We start from the raw sequence: 15,216 nt of genomic DNA, 5'->3' as shown, positions 1-15,216 counted from the left end.
TCAAGTTTTTTTTTTTTTTTTTTTTTTAGCTGACTGAACTTCTTAATGATAGGGATCAAGTCATAATGTAGTTCAAAAAGAATTTTTTTATGCGCGATTGAACTTAAATTTCTTTAAGTTGCCTACCCTTTATAATGACAGAGATCAAGTCGTAACGTAGTTCGTACAGTTTTTATTTCTTAAGCGTAAAACTTCTTGAGAAACTTGTCGTTGATTGGGCCAATACTTAGCCCATTTTGATCAACTATCTTATACGCTCCATTTGTGTAGACTTCTTTGACGACGTAGGGCCCATCCCATTTAGGTGTAAACTTATTCCCCGTATGTCTTATCGTGATAATTGGTCTCCTTACGGCGAGCACTAGATCACTGACTTGAAAGGACCGAGGCTTTACATGCTTATCAAAGGCTTTAGACATTCACGCCTGGTAACATTCCAACGCATGTTGAGCTTCTAATCGTTTTTCATCCAGTGCTTCCAACTTTTGGAGCCGCAGTTTGGCGTTGTCCTCTATAGTGAGCCCATCTTGCACCGCCATTTTTAGCGATGAAATTTCTCTTTCCAAAGGAAGGACATCTTCTACCCCATAAACGAGAGACTACGGGTGACTCCTGTAGGGGTACGGTGATTGGTGCAATAACCCCACAACGTTTCACCGATCTTCTCCTACCAATCTCTCTTCGACTTGGAAACAATTTTCTTCAGTAGGTTGCACAATGTCTTGTTAAATGCCTCAGCCAACCCATTTGCAGCGGCATTATACATGGATGACTTGTACTGCTTGAATTTGAATTTTTCACACAACCTGTCCATTAAACTGTTAGAGAATTGTCTACCATTATCCATCACGATCTGATGGGGAATATCGTACCAATGAATGATATGAGTGCGGATAAAATCCATCACGTTTTCTTTCTTAGCTTCCCTTAGCACGACAGTCTCAGCCCATCTTGAGAAGTAGTCAGTGGCTGTGAGGATGTAGGAGTGCCCTACTAATGACTTAGGTGTTATAGGGTCGACCAGATTAAACCCCTATGCTTTGAAAGGCCACGAGGCCATGGTCGGATGTAGAGGCTCGGGCGGTTGATGAATGAAATTCGCGTGATATTGATAGGCTTTAAATTTCTTTGCATAATCCATTGAGTCCTGGATCATTCTTGGCCAATAGTAACCCATTTTTTTCAGCTGGAATTATAGCTTTGGTCCAGCTTGATGCGCGCCGCATACACCTGAGTGTGCTTCTTCCAAAGCCTTCGCTGACTCTTCTTTACTGAGGCATCGAAGGAAAAGTCCTTCAAAGGATCGGCGGTATAGGACTTCTTTGTAGTAAATGAAATGCGCGGCCCTCCTACGAACCTCGATTTTACGACGGGGGTCATCTGGGAGCCTTCCATGCTCAAGATAATTTATGATGGGTTCCCGCCAGTCTTCCTCGTCGATTAGGTAGACTGATATCACATTCGTTTCCCCATATGTAGTCCCAACCGGAAGTATAACCCATCTCCTCCAAAGCGATATATTAAGGGGCACATTATCCAGGTCCGTTAAGGCAATGGCTAGATTTGCCAAGGCATCCATTTTCTTGTTCTCTGTCCTCGAGACATGTTTCAATGCCACGCTTTCGAACTTCTCCATCAACTAGCGAACGTAAGTGAAGTAGGGTTTCAAGTCATCATGCTTCACCTCATACTAGCATAAGAGTTGATTGATTATCAACTTTGAGTCACCGAAGATTTCTATACAAGCTACTCCAATCTCTAAGGCCATTTAGAGACCAATTATCAAGGCTTGGTATTCAGCGACATTGTTTGAGCATAACTCGACAAGTGCGAAGCTATAAGACAGCATGTGATTTTCTGGTGAAATGAGGATGATACCTGCCCCCACACCACTTTTTCGTGCCGCACCGTCAAAGAACATGACCCACGACCCTAAGGTTTTTGTGGAGAGAACTTCGTCATCGGGCAAGTCTTCACTTAACTCCTAATCCGATGGAACTGGGTAATCTACCAAGAAGTCAGCCAATGTCTACCCTTTAATTGCCCTTTGCGGTACATAAACAATGTTGTAGTTGAAGCATAAGTGCCCACTTGGCTAAACGTCCCGAGATGATCAGCCTGGACAAGACGTACTTGATGGGATCGACTTTTGCAATTAAGTGGACTGTGAAGGCCTGCATGTAGTGCCTCAACTTATCTATGGCGAAGAAGAGCGCAAGGCACGTCTTCTCTATAGGAGAATAATTGCTCTCGGCTCCATTCAGGGTCCTACTTAAGTAATAGAGAGCGCATTCTTTTCCCTTTTCTCTTTCTTGTGCCAATAGTGACCCCAATGATCTCTCTTGCACTGCAATGTACAGTATCAACCTCTTGCCCGCTACTGGGGCTCCTAAGACAGGAGGGCTAATCAGGTACCTCTTTCTCATTCTGACAAGCCTCATCCCATTCGAATTTCTCTCCCTTTCTCATCAGTCTTTGAAAGGGTTGACACCGCCCTACCAGATTAGAAATAAATCTCCGAATGTAGGCCAGACGTCCCTGCAAACTTCTCAACTCATGTAGATTCCTTGGCCTTGGCATCTTCTGGATGGCATCGATCTTGGATTGGTCTATCTCTATCCCTCGATGTCTTACAACGAAGCCCAGAAACTTTCCTGAAGGTACGCCGAACGCACATTTGAGGGGGTTCATCTTTAATTGGTACTTTCACAGGCAATCGAACACGATTCTTAGATCTTTCAAATGGTCATGTCGTCGCTTGGTCTTGACCACAAGGTCATCCACATAGCACTCCACGTGTTTATGCAACATATCGTTAAACATCTTCTGCATGGCACGTTGATAAGTAGCCCCACGTTCTTCAACCCGAAGGGCATTACCTTGTAATAATATATCCCTTTTGAGGTTCGAAATTCGTCATTTCCTCATCTGCAAGGGTCATTCGTATCTGGTTATACCCGAAAGATCCATCCATGAAAGATAAGGCCTTATGTCCCATTGTTGCATCAACCATGATCTCTGTGATGGACAATGGAAAATCGTCTTTCGGGCATGCGTTATTTAGGTCGCAAAAGTCTACACAAACACGAAGCTGTCCATTTTTTTTTCTAACCAGGACAATGTTAGCTATCCATGTTGGATATTTAATTTCGCGAATGAACCCGACCTCAATCAACTTATTGACCTCAACCTCAATCTGGGGGATAAGTTTTGGCTGAAAGCGTCATTGAGCCTGTTTAACGGGTCGACACCCCTATTTGATGACAAAATGGTGGACTGCTACTTTTGGATCTAGTCTCGGCATCTCTTTGTATGACCAGGCGAAAACATCCCTGCATTCGGTGAGCAGACTCATGTATTCGTCCACTTCCTTTTCCGAGAGGGATGCGCTGATGAAAGTCGGATACGATTCTTCTACAGTGCCCAGATTCACCTCTTTTATCTCGTCCACCGTGGATTGGCCACCGTCCTCTAGACCTTGCGGAGCGTCCTCCACTTCCTCTTCGCCCATACCCTCTTCGAATTCTTCGGTGATTGTGATATGGTAGCACGAAGTTTCGCCTTCCTCCTGCTCTAAATTTCCATTCTGAGGATCGATGAAAACGATGTCGTGCCTCTTTACTTTGAGCGTGCCCTCACTTGTGTTTATAATAACGAAGGTCTCTCTTTTCATGCATGAAGGGATGGTACTATGGATTTCTCCATCACTTCTTGCCTCTCCTGATGGCTTCTGGTCCAATGACACTTCAACGTTATTAAGGTCAATTCAACGCCAGATGGATGCTCAGGATATCGGCCCCCTTTTTCTTATGGTCATTTCGAGGGCATCAGCACAAGCTTTTCCCTTCTTCTTTGTCTTACTAGGGATATATTGGTTAAGGGGATCTTCAGCCCTCTCGTGCTTCAGGCGATAAAAAAAAGGAGCGTGGGGTTTTCCTTCGTTCTCCGTCGGAACTGCCCCTAGTCTCTCGAAGGCTGACAGTCGCTCTACCACCGGCGATTGACTGATGATTTCCTCATTTCCTTAATTTGGCAGAGTCAACCTTCAAAAAACTAAACGTCGAGTAACTCTGGGAATAATATGTGGCGTTTCCCTTTTTGCTTCTTTCATGCTTAACCTCTCGAAGACCAAGGCGAGTGCGACAGACGGTCTAATATGGTCAAAGGCTAAGGCTTTTTTATCTTTGCCCTTCTTTGCTCCTATATCATTGACTTCTTCTGCAGTGATAAGATTGTTGTTGACCACTTTCTCCTTCGCCTTTCTGATTATACGGGTTGGCTCTGACGGCTCATATCCGAGTCCCGCCCTCGACGTGGGTATAACATGTCCTTCTTGTAAAAGATTCTTTTGGGTTGACGAGAGTCAGGGTTGCTCATAAATCTTCAAACTCTTGAACTCAATGTGAGTTGTGAAGTCGTAGCCCGCCTTCGCCAACAGCTTATAAGCCTTAGGATCGAATCCATCTTTAGTTCGCCTCTCGGGCAGCTTTAACCCTATCACTTCCACCTCCGACTTGTGGACTTTCTATTTCGTTATCGGCGTGATGAAACTCTCCTTTAAAATTTCTCTGTCTCCGACCTACAAACTTTTTGAGCATTCCATAAAAGGTGACTCACCATTTTTTCGTCTCGACAAAGGGACATAGTGTAGAATCGTAGGTTTTAAGGCTTTTTCGCCCCTCACCACGGGTGTTTCTCCAACACCGAGGGATATTCTACTCTCTTTAGGATTGGAGGCTTGTACCTTGCTACCCGCCCTTTTCTCTGTGTCTATTGGTGACCTCGACCGAGATTCATCTGCTTTCTTTGCCAGCAAGTTCTCTGCCGGCATAGTCTCACCAGAATTCTCACTCTTTAGGTAAAACTTTGCATTTGCGACGTGAGATTCGACCTCGAAAAACGGATTAGAATCTGTTTCAACCTTCTTAATCCCGTCTTGGTAAAACTTGAAACACTGATGTAGTGTCAATGTAATCACACTATTCCCATGAATCTAAGGGCGTCCCAATAGCAGCTTATAGGTGGTCTTTGAGTCTATCACATGAAACAGCGCGTTAGCCTTCAGATCGCCAATGAGAAGCTCCAAGCGTATCATGCCTATCACCCTTTGGATGCCTTGATTGAAACTCTGAATTACTAATTTGCTATTTGATAGCTCTTCCATGAGTATGCCCAACTATTTCATAGTTTTCTTAGGCAATATATTGACGGTGGATCCATTTTAGATGAGGATTTGACCCACTCTCTGTTCTAGAATGTATCCAGAGATGTACAAAGGCCTATTATGCAATTTGGATCCCATTAGTAGATCTTCGTCTGAGAAGCCTATGGATGTGCAACACGAGGCATAAGCACGTGCTGCAGAGGTCGGCACCAGAGGTGTTGGATTTTAACAGTGCCTCAATGAGGGCCATCTTAGCTTCTCGCGGGAGTGAAAGTAGGTCATCTCTGTTGAATGGTGACGAACCCTTTGGTTCTCCTGTCGACTTTAATGTGCCTGGAACGGTATCTGCGTCCTCTTTGATACTGATGCATGTAGCACCTCTGGTGTCTCCTCTGAACCCCAATTGCAGAAGTTCTTCGGGAGGAAATCTACTAACGTCATCTGTCGTCTGGGACGAGGAACATCCTCGTCAACAGCTTTGGGCCTCCAAGCCTTCTTTCTACCCTTTTTTTTGTGTCTTGCTCCCTCTCTTGTAGCTTTTATGAGAGCGTAGCTCTTTTTGGAAAGAGTTCAGTCTTCCCTTCTTGCGGCGCGCCACAAGAATCCAGCCTTCGTTATCGTCATCATCAATGCGCTTTCCTCCATTTTGAGGATTTGTAGCTTGGACCTTCTGCTGAAGCCGTACTACCATAGGTTCGAAGGTCCCAAACTGGACCGAGTTCTCCCTTTCTTCATAATATATGATTGGTGCCGCCATGCTTGGAGCTACCGTCACCACAGCATGATTCGTTTGGACCACCTCCTTTAGCTTCAGCTCTATTTTTCTCTCATGAGCCAATTTGAGGATCAATTCCTTCAGTATTAAACATTTTTCAACTGGGTGGCTAACGATCCTGTGATACTTGCAGTAGTTGGGATCATCCACTTTGCTGGCCTATTCCGGTTGTTTACATTCTAGTAGCTAGATAAAGTGGTTCTCTAGTAGTTGCTCAAGCATATCCGCAACATCAGAGTCGGGGAACGGGTGGACTTTTTCCTGTCTTTCCTTCAGGGTTAGGCGATGTTTTTCGCCTCCTTCGTCTTTCTTTTCTATCTTCTTCTCTTTCTCTTTCAAGGAGAACTTCAATGGGGTCGTATTAATGACCATTGATTTCTTTGTGGCACCTTTCATAATTTTCTCGGTGCCCTTCACTTCTTTCTTGTCTTTCTTTGGTTCGTGGCTCAGAAAGTCCCTCGTTCCTCTGTTGGCGATACTTAGCTCCATATCGTGGGCATGGGTCGCCAATTCTTCAAAGGTACTGGGCTTTATTCCCTGCAGAATGTAGAGGAGTTCCCAGTGCATACCCTGTGTGCACATTTCTACAGCAGATAATTCGGTGAGTTGATCTTTGCAATCCAAACTTAGAACTTTCCATCGGTTGATATAATCGACGACCGACTCCCCTTTCCGTTGTTTGGCGTTTGTTAACTCCATCATGCTGATGGTGCACCTAGTGTTGTAGAAGCGATTCAAGAATTCTCTTTCAAGTTGCTCCTAGCTATCAATCACCTTAGGCTCTAAGTTTGTGTACTAGTCAAAAGTGTTTCCTTTGAGGGTTCTGACGAACTGTTTCACTAGTATATCTCCCCTTGTTCCCGCATTCTCGCATGTTTCCACGAAGTGGGCACTATGTTGCTTTAGGTTGCCCTTTCCGTTGAATTGTTGGAACTTTGGGGGTTGGTACCCTGCAGGCATTCTCAGATTGTCGATCTTCTGGGTGTATGGCTTAGAATACATGAGGAAAGTTTGAGCCGCCCCTCCATATTGAGCTCTTATGAAGGTCATGACCATGTCTTGCAGTTGTTGGACCGATAGAGAGGCCACCGAGTCTGACTGTCGCTTTTGGTTTTTTTTGCAACACGGTATTCCCTTTGTCAGTTGCTTTGACCGTAAGTGCTTGGTTGGATTCAGCAGCCTCTCAATACTGCATTTGTTCTCTCAGGGCAGCAATCTCATGGTCTCGCTCCTCAATGGCTTTCATCAGAAAGTTAATCTTCCTTTCCATTTCTGCCATGGCCGCTTCTGTCATCACATCTGCCATCATGACAGAGATCACATCTGGTGGTGAATCTCTTTTCGGCTTGCTGGAGGCGGAAATAGAATTGTCAAACAAGGGGTTTTCCTTGATGACAACCCTATCTTGTGGGGATTCCATCATTTGCCTCAAGATGTTGTGGGTAATGAGGGAGCTCTGTTCTTGCTCCTGCATGACTTCTTTTGAGCGGCTGTGGGTGACAGGTCCCATGTATGAGTCGTTTGTGGAGGAAGCCTTGGATGCCATTTTTTTAGGTGCCATTTTCCTTGTTTGGATGCTAAGAGAGAGATGAGAGGTAGAGATGGTCCCACTAGGCATGCCAATTTGTTCACACAAGGCTTCCGGAGAAACTTGCTTCGTGAAGTTGAACTTGAGTTGGTGTTGATATTGAAGTTGATTTGATGCGATATGGTTAGATCTCTAATACTTGATCCTCTGATTCTTTCTCAGTTGGGTGAATGTGCTTGACTTGAAGAAGAAAAGCACCAAACGTTCTTGAAGTAGAAGTCTTGGAAGTGTCTTCTTTGTGTCTTCAAGGGCTTTTTGTCTTCTAGGAGTAGAGTTTTGGAACTCTTCTGCTTGTTGATGAATTCTCTAGACTCTCTGAATGTAGAAAATGCTTGTATCTTCAAAGGACTTCAGTCTTCAGAATGCTTGCATCTTCAAAGGACTTTAGTCTTCAGAATGCTTGTATCTTCAAAGGACTTTAGTCTTCAGAATGCTTGCATCTTCAAANCAGAATGCTTGTATCTTCAAAGGACTTTAGTCTTCAGAATGCTTGCATCTTCAAAGGACTTTAGTCTTCAGAATGCTTGTATCTTCAAAGGACTTCAGTCTTCAGGTGTGATCAGCTTCAAGAGTCAAGGAGTCTTCTGGTTATAGAGAATTCCCTATAAGCTCTTTGGAATATAGAATTGCTAACCCCTCCAAATGAGGAGAGCTTATCTATTTATAGAGTTCACAGGTAGACTTGGGCTTGGTTGATCCATGGGCTTGGCCTTTGGGCCCAATTAGTTGGACTTGGGCTTGGTTGGTCTATGGGGTTGGCCTTTAGGCCCAATTAATCGGATTTAGGTCTGATTTAACATTTGGGTCAAATTCAGCCTATTTTTGGACTTAGTTGGACTTTGACCCAAATAACCCAAATAATAATATCAAATTGGGTCAAATTAATCTTATCTGATTCAACGGTCATGATAAAACCACGTGGCGTCATCGAAATTTGTCTTCAACTTCAATTCAGGACATATGTCAACTCCTAATTGAGCCCAAATTTAATGATTTGAAATTTCATCATTAATTTAGTAAATGACGTGGCAACTTGTGATTGGTTTAAAATTTCTATTCAACAGTTGCAAATAAAAATGAATTATATGACATTGAGTTCGTAACGAATGGAATGAAATTGACTCATCTTTACATTTTTACTTGTATTTTACTATATGATCTTGAGATATATAGATAGATTAAAAACTTTCACTTTTTAAAAAATTATAGTCGTATAAGTTACATAAGAATGAACGGTTTAAATTTTAGATTTAGAGTTCAACATAAACTAACTTAACTATTTTACAAAAATACTTTTGATTAATAAGTGAGAGTTTTGAATCTTCCCCTCTAAAGATAATGTTGCGTTAGACTAAAAAATAAAAATTGAGAAATTAAACCATTTAAATTTGATATAATTTTTAATCATTGGTTTCCTACAATAGATCAAACAAATTTTTTAACCTATAAATAAAAAGGTTAATATTTAAAAATAAAGAAATGAAAAATATTTTGAGATGAATTACACCTCTATTTATATAGCCGATTCAATTGTCCAATTATAATATATCACGTGATGATTTATTTCTTCCAACTACTTTTAATTTTTTTTTTTTTATTATTATTATATTTTGGTGTATGATTGGAGTGAGTTGCACATTTAACACCTAAATAACACTTAAATATAGCACTTTAAATTGATATTAGAGACAGTGAGACAATGATTTTTTTTTTTTTTTAGTATAATAACTACGGGTGCTAGAGTGAACCTTTGAATTTTGGGACGAAAATCATGTCAATAGCATTGAGTTAAACTCAGAAAGAAAGTGGTGATGTTAAGATGAAGGAACCAAATATATTTATATATCAAAGAAAAATTTTACACTTGAAATGTTTCACTTTCTTTAAGACAATTCCTCTATTAAGGATGGTCATATGCTTAGAAATAATGTATCTAAACCAAGTAAACTGATATTAATTTTCACATTAATTTTTTTAAAAAAAAAACAATTTATAAGTAACAATTAATTTGAAGATAACTAATTTGGTTAAGAATATCATTAATCAAGAAGTCAAAAGTTGGCATATATGTTTTAATTAAAAAAATAAGTTAATTAGATTATGAAATATAATTGTATTGAATATAAAAGATTTGGTATTGATTTTCCTAATGCAAATGGTAGGAATGGAGTTCAAGTAGACGGAATATAATTTAAAATTGAAGTTATATGTTCATTAGTAAGAATAGAAAGATGGAGATTTGTTTCCTTTTAAAAAATGTACAAATTAAGTCCCGTTTGATAATTATTTTATTTTTTTGTTTTTATTTAAATTTAAGCTTATAAACACTATTTTCACTTCCAAATATTTTCTTTAGCTAAAAAAAGTAGTTTTTGTTTTTGGAATTTGGTTGATAATTCAACCATTATACTTAAGAAATATGCAAAATCATCGTGAATGAAGTAGACTTAATTTTTAAAAATAAAAACAAAAAACTAGATACTTACCAAATGGGACTTAAAAAACTAATCACCTCATTCATCTTAATTTAATAAAATTTACTTCCATTCTCATTTTGTATTTATTAAAGAATCCAAAATTTTCGTCCTTAATTTTTCAGATTTATGGACACATTTTATCATCCCAAAAACAAATCAAGTCAAATGATGCTAAAGTCTCACCAACTTATTCTCTTATGACATTGAGCTGTTTCACTTGTGAATGAAGATTTTATTGATTATTATATATGTTGCTTAATTGCATATCCATATACCATCTTCAAGATCAAGTTTGATTTCCTATAAGTATTGTTTAGAGAAAAAATAAAATAAAAGAAAAAAATATATATTAAATTAGACTATAAAATGTAATTGTATTGAATAATATAAGATTTGTTATTGATTTTCCTAATGCAAAGTTGTATGAATGAAGTCAAGTGATTGAATTATAAGTTAAAATTGAAATGACATGTTTATTAGTGAGATTCATAAATTAAACTACATCTAGTTTAAAGTTAAATTATAAATTTGGTTCTTATGGTCGGAAAAGAATTAGAATTTTGTAATTATGTTTTGATAAAATCCTCAGAAATAAGGTTACTAGACTATTTACTGATTATTTATGAAAATTGGTACCTATGATGAGGATTATGTATGAGAGTTTAATTAAAGTATAAAAATTAAATTCTAATTATAAATTATAAGAACTTTTCTAAAGAAATATATATATATATATATATATATAAAATTAAATTGTAACTTTATAGATTAGATATTAACAATTTCAACATAAATGAAAATATATAGCCATATTGAACCAATAACTTAGAGTAATTAAATGTGCAATAATATGAAATATATATACTTGAGCAACTAATTTATATTTGAAAAACAAATTCCCTCGTCATTTGGAATCTCTTAATATAAGAAGCTAACTATGACAATTAGATTCAAGTACTTTTGTTGATTATATTCGTGATTGTTACATTATAATTCAGTTTAAGGTTCCCTCCTTGTTTACTACAAATGTAAATTCGTTGTTCATGTTTTTGGCTTTTCATGTATTTAGACATAGGTTCTTGCCCATTGGATTTGAAAATCATCTTTTATAGGCGGATTCTATTTGTTTTTTCCTCCTCTTAAATATGTTTTTTCTTTTAACAAAAGTGTTAGTATATGACCATATTCGAATCTTTGATCTTAGCTGGATATATATATCACATGTCACAGGGTGGAAGTGCGGTATTGCGTATAATTCAAAATTTTTCATGCGGCGTCGAATCTCACTTGACCAGCCTACATGAATTTGCCCGAAAACATCTACAGAACACTCAAACGCTGGATGAACTCTCAAAGATCATTTTAAACTCATACCATCATCACATGACTCGGCTAGAGAGAGGATAGGAGAGATACACGTACAAATAGTGAAAATATAACACTTTATTATCAAAGTATTATCAAAACCACATTTACAAGACTCGAGACAAGAAGTCTTCCATCGTGAAAATGAATGTATGTATGTATGACTGTGTCATTTAACCATAAGTTCAACCAACCTCGGAAAATACCTCAAAACGGTTCGTTTTATTAAACATGGAATTAAAATCAAATGGCTGGACTCCTGATTTCTGGCCCATTTTCGCATCAGGCCCAATGGTTTCAGCCCACTTAGATAATTGTCTAAATTTTTATTTCAAATATTTTGTATGCCTGATTTTAATTTTAGTGAAGATTTAATTGTCCCCCTCACTTTTATTATTTTTTAAATTTAAATTCTATACTTCATGTTTTAAAATTTTCAAAGTCAACTTTTTTATGCCATCAAATGGTTAATCTAATTACTTTTTTTTATAAGTCAAATATTTTAATATTTTAATTTTATGAGCCTCAATCTTATTATATGTTTTTCATAAGAATAAACTTTTATTTTAATGATTTTAGTGTTTAAAGTGTCTATAACATAAAGCTCGGAGAGTCGATTTCAATCATTTTGAATCACCCAAATTGGATATCAAATGGGAGAAGTTGTGACCCAAAGAATATTAGAGAGAAAATTTTTATATGGTGGCGACATCGCACACGTGGACAAATCACATGACAATACGAGCGGAAGATATAGTGCTCAAATCATGGCATGTAGTGTTGTTACGAATAGTTCTTTTAAACAAATTAAAAAGAAAGTAAAAGAATTTGATTTTTAATTTTAAAAAGAAATAAAATAAAATAAAAAGAAGAAAGTTTTCCAACGACGACTTCATTTTCTAATAAATAAGATAGTTTATTATTATTATTATTATTATTATCTTTAAAATATATTTTCCTTTTTTTCTTACTAAATTTCCACCTTCATTTCTTCAAGCTCTCATTCAATGACCATTTTCAAATCCCACTTCTCCAATGGTCATTTCTGATCCTACTTTAATATTCTTTTTAGACTAAAAATCTCTTTAAATTTCAACAATCATCTTCTTCGACAAGGAATTATTATTGAATTGCAAAAATCTTTTATCTCCTAATTGTTTTGACAATCTCTCTCCAATTCTCCATTGCTCTTCATTCTTTTAAGGTTTCATTGTTTTCATAACTTTGCTTTTGTGAAAGAGAGTTTATTTTGAGAGAGATTAGTGCCTACACTATTGAGAGTGTTCCTTTTTTTTTAGATTTTTTCAATTTCATAATTTTTATTGGGATTTGTAATAAGATACAGGTGCACCTTGGGTTGAGTGTAGAGTTTTAATCCTAAACTCGAAAAAGAAAAAGAATTTGTAGTGGTTTCATCCGAAAAAAGATTGGAATAGGCTGGATCCTAAACCTAAAAAAGGATTAGTAGTGGTTGGACTCTTGAACCCGTAAAAAGAGTGGTAAATCGGTTTGGTTCTCACTCGTAAGATAATCCGAGCATTAAAATACCCAAGAAGAAGCCTTGAGAAGTGGAGTAGGGATTCCGAATCACTATAAAAATAATCTATGTTATTTTCTTCTTTTTTTTACTCTTTTAATTTATGCAATCTACTTCCTTTTTTTTTTTTTTTTTTTTTTATTATTTCATTAGTTTAAATTATTTGAGATTGCTTAAACTTAGATTTAAATTTATCAAAAAAGTTTTAATTTTGCAAGCAACTATATTTACCCCATCTCTAGTTTTAATATCACAATTGCAATATTATACTTGGAAAAAGTATTTATTATTATCAAATCTATGATAATAATAATCGTTATGGGTGATTTTGGATTGAAGGATATAATTGATATAACACAAAATGAGACCTAAGCTAACAATGATACCCCAAAGACAGGAATGAGCTCAATAAGAAAGTAGAGTTGGACCAAGGCAAGTCAACCATTCAACCTCAGCATTAGCAGAGGCCACCAAGTTAGGTGGTGGGCATGATTCTCGCATGTTGAGACCCAATGATGGAAAAAGATGATGCAAGGCTACCCTGGAATCAACTCTGAAGGATAGAATTTTGGTCTTTGGTTCTACGGTTGGCAAAATTCTCTCTGGAAGTGGGATCTACAGGGCGAAGAATCTCCGATTTATCTGGAGATCTCTTTAGATTCTCCGTTAGGAGACGGAGAGGGTATCTCGACCCCAACTCTGATTAGATTTTAAATATATTCTTTATATATATATACACTTAACTTTTTACATTTAGTCTAGTTTTTAATTTAGTACAATCTAAGCCCAACTAAAGTGTCCAAACCCAAACAAAAAGAAATTTTAGAAAAGAAAAAAAAAATCTCCATGGGAAATGGGTCCTGTTGGACCCGTTTCCTCGACGGGGAATCTCCACCTTCAAATGGCTGGGATGGGCACGGGGATGGAGGTAAATTTCCCTCTCGGTGGCGGAGATGAGGAACCTCCCCCTCACCTCCCACATCGCCTCTGCCCTGTTGTCAACCCAATCAATCCCTATAAATACATCAAGATAACTCTAGAAGAGGTATGTTCATTCTCTACTGGAAAAGTCATACCTATCAACTTTTTTATTTAAACATTGAATCGTATATGACAAACACCACACTGGTATACAGATCTTCCTATCTTGCAGGCCACATTCTTTCCTTCAATACAAATTTACCATTGTTATCATGTGAAAGTTAAACTCATCTCTTCGGGTTAGAACTTAGCATCAACGACAATAAGAAAAAAATAGCAATTAAATATTTATATTGGGAAAGATGATTTGAACCATTCTTTTAAAAAAAAATTATATATTTCTACCTTTCCAGAAAGCCATTCCACAAAGCTACCTTTTGGGTTTCAATAAAAAAATAAAATAAAAAGAAAGAAAGAAATAAAAATGTATAATATAAATTTGTGAAAAGTAAACACCTTATTTTTGTTTTAATAATTGTGAAGGGGACATCAAATGGTCTACCTCTAAAATAGTAATTAATATCTTTATTCACTTAATTATGCTCAATTTGATAAGTCCACTTTTGATCCACTATTATATTAATATCCTTCTAAATTGTAAAATTCATAATAATTATGTAATTGAGTTAAAACTTTCCTTGAGGACTTGATTGAAACAACTTAAGTATATAAAATATAGACGTTTAATTAAATGTAATCGATGATCGAGATGATTCATATAGAATTTTTTAGATGTTTCTGAGTAGATTCCATGAAATTGTATACCAATGATGGAAATAGACTATAGAAAGAGCGATTAATCGTATCAAGTTGTTAAGATAAGTATACTTCAACGGTAATTCACATGTATTTTCTTTTTATTGAAGTCAAATGTTCAAATCTCTATTCAACATATTCACATTTGTCGAATATAAAAAACGTATCGAATCTATTGTATGAAATTTAATAGACGTTTTGTCAATTGATATCTGAGTTAAATACACAATAAAAGATGAATATCCTATAAAGTAGAATCATAAAGTCTCTTTTACTTAGTCGTGTCATTCACACGTGCATATAAAATGTTTTTCTCGTTCATGGTAAAAAGAAAAAAAAAAAGTTATTGACATATTTTGATTAAATTAATTAAAGAGCATTCTTACTTTGTCTATAAACATATTCATTTTCCAACCTAATCCACAATTCAAAGTCTAAAGAAGTTTATAAAACGGTGTATTGGAAATTTACTACAAGATTTTGTTTGAGATAATAAATAGGGAAAATTGTAAAAATCAACCTAAAGCATGACGATAGTTGTAATTATACTCCTAAATGTTCAATTATAAAAAT

This window comes from Benincasa hispida, chromosome 5 (assembly GCF_009727055.1).
Source record: "Benincasa hispida cultivar B227 chromosome 5, ASM972705v1, whole genome shotgun sequence".
Lineage (NCBI taxonomy): Eukaryota > Viridiplantae > Streptophyta > Magnoliopsida > Cucurbitales > Cucurbitaceae > Benincasa > Benincasa hispida.
This window is presented reverse-complemented; position numbering follows the sequence as displayed.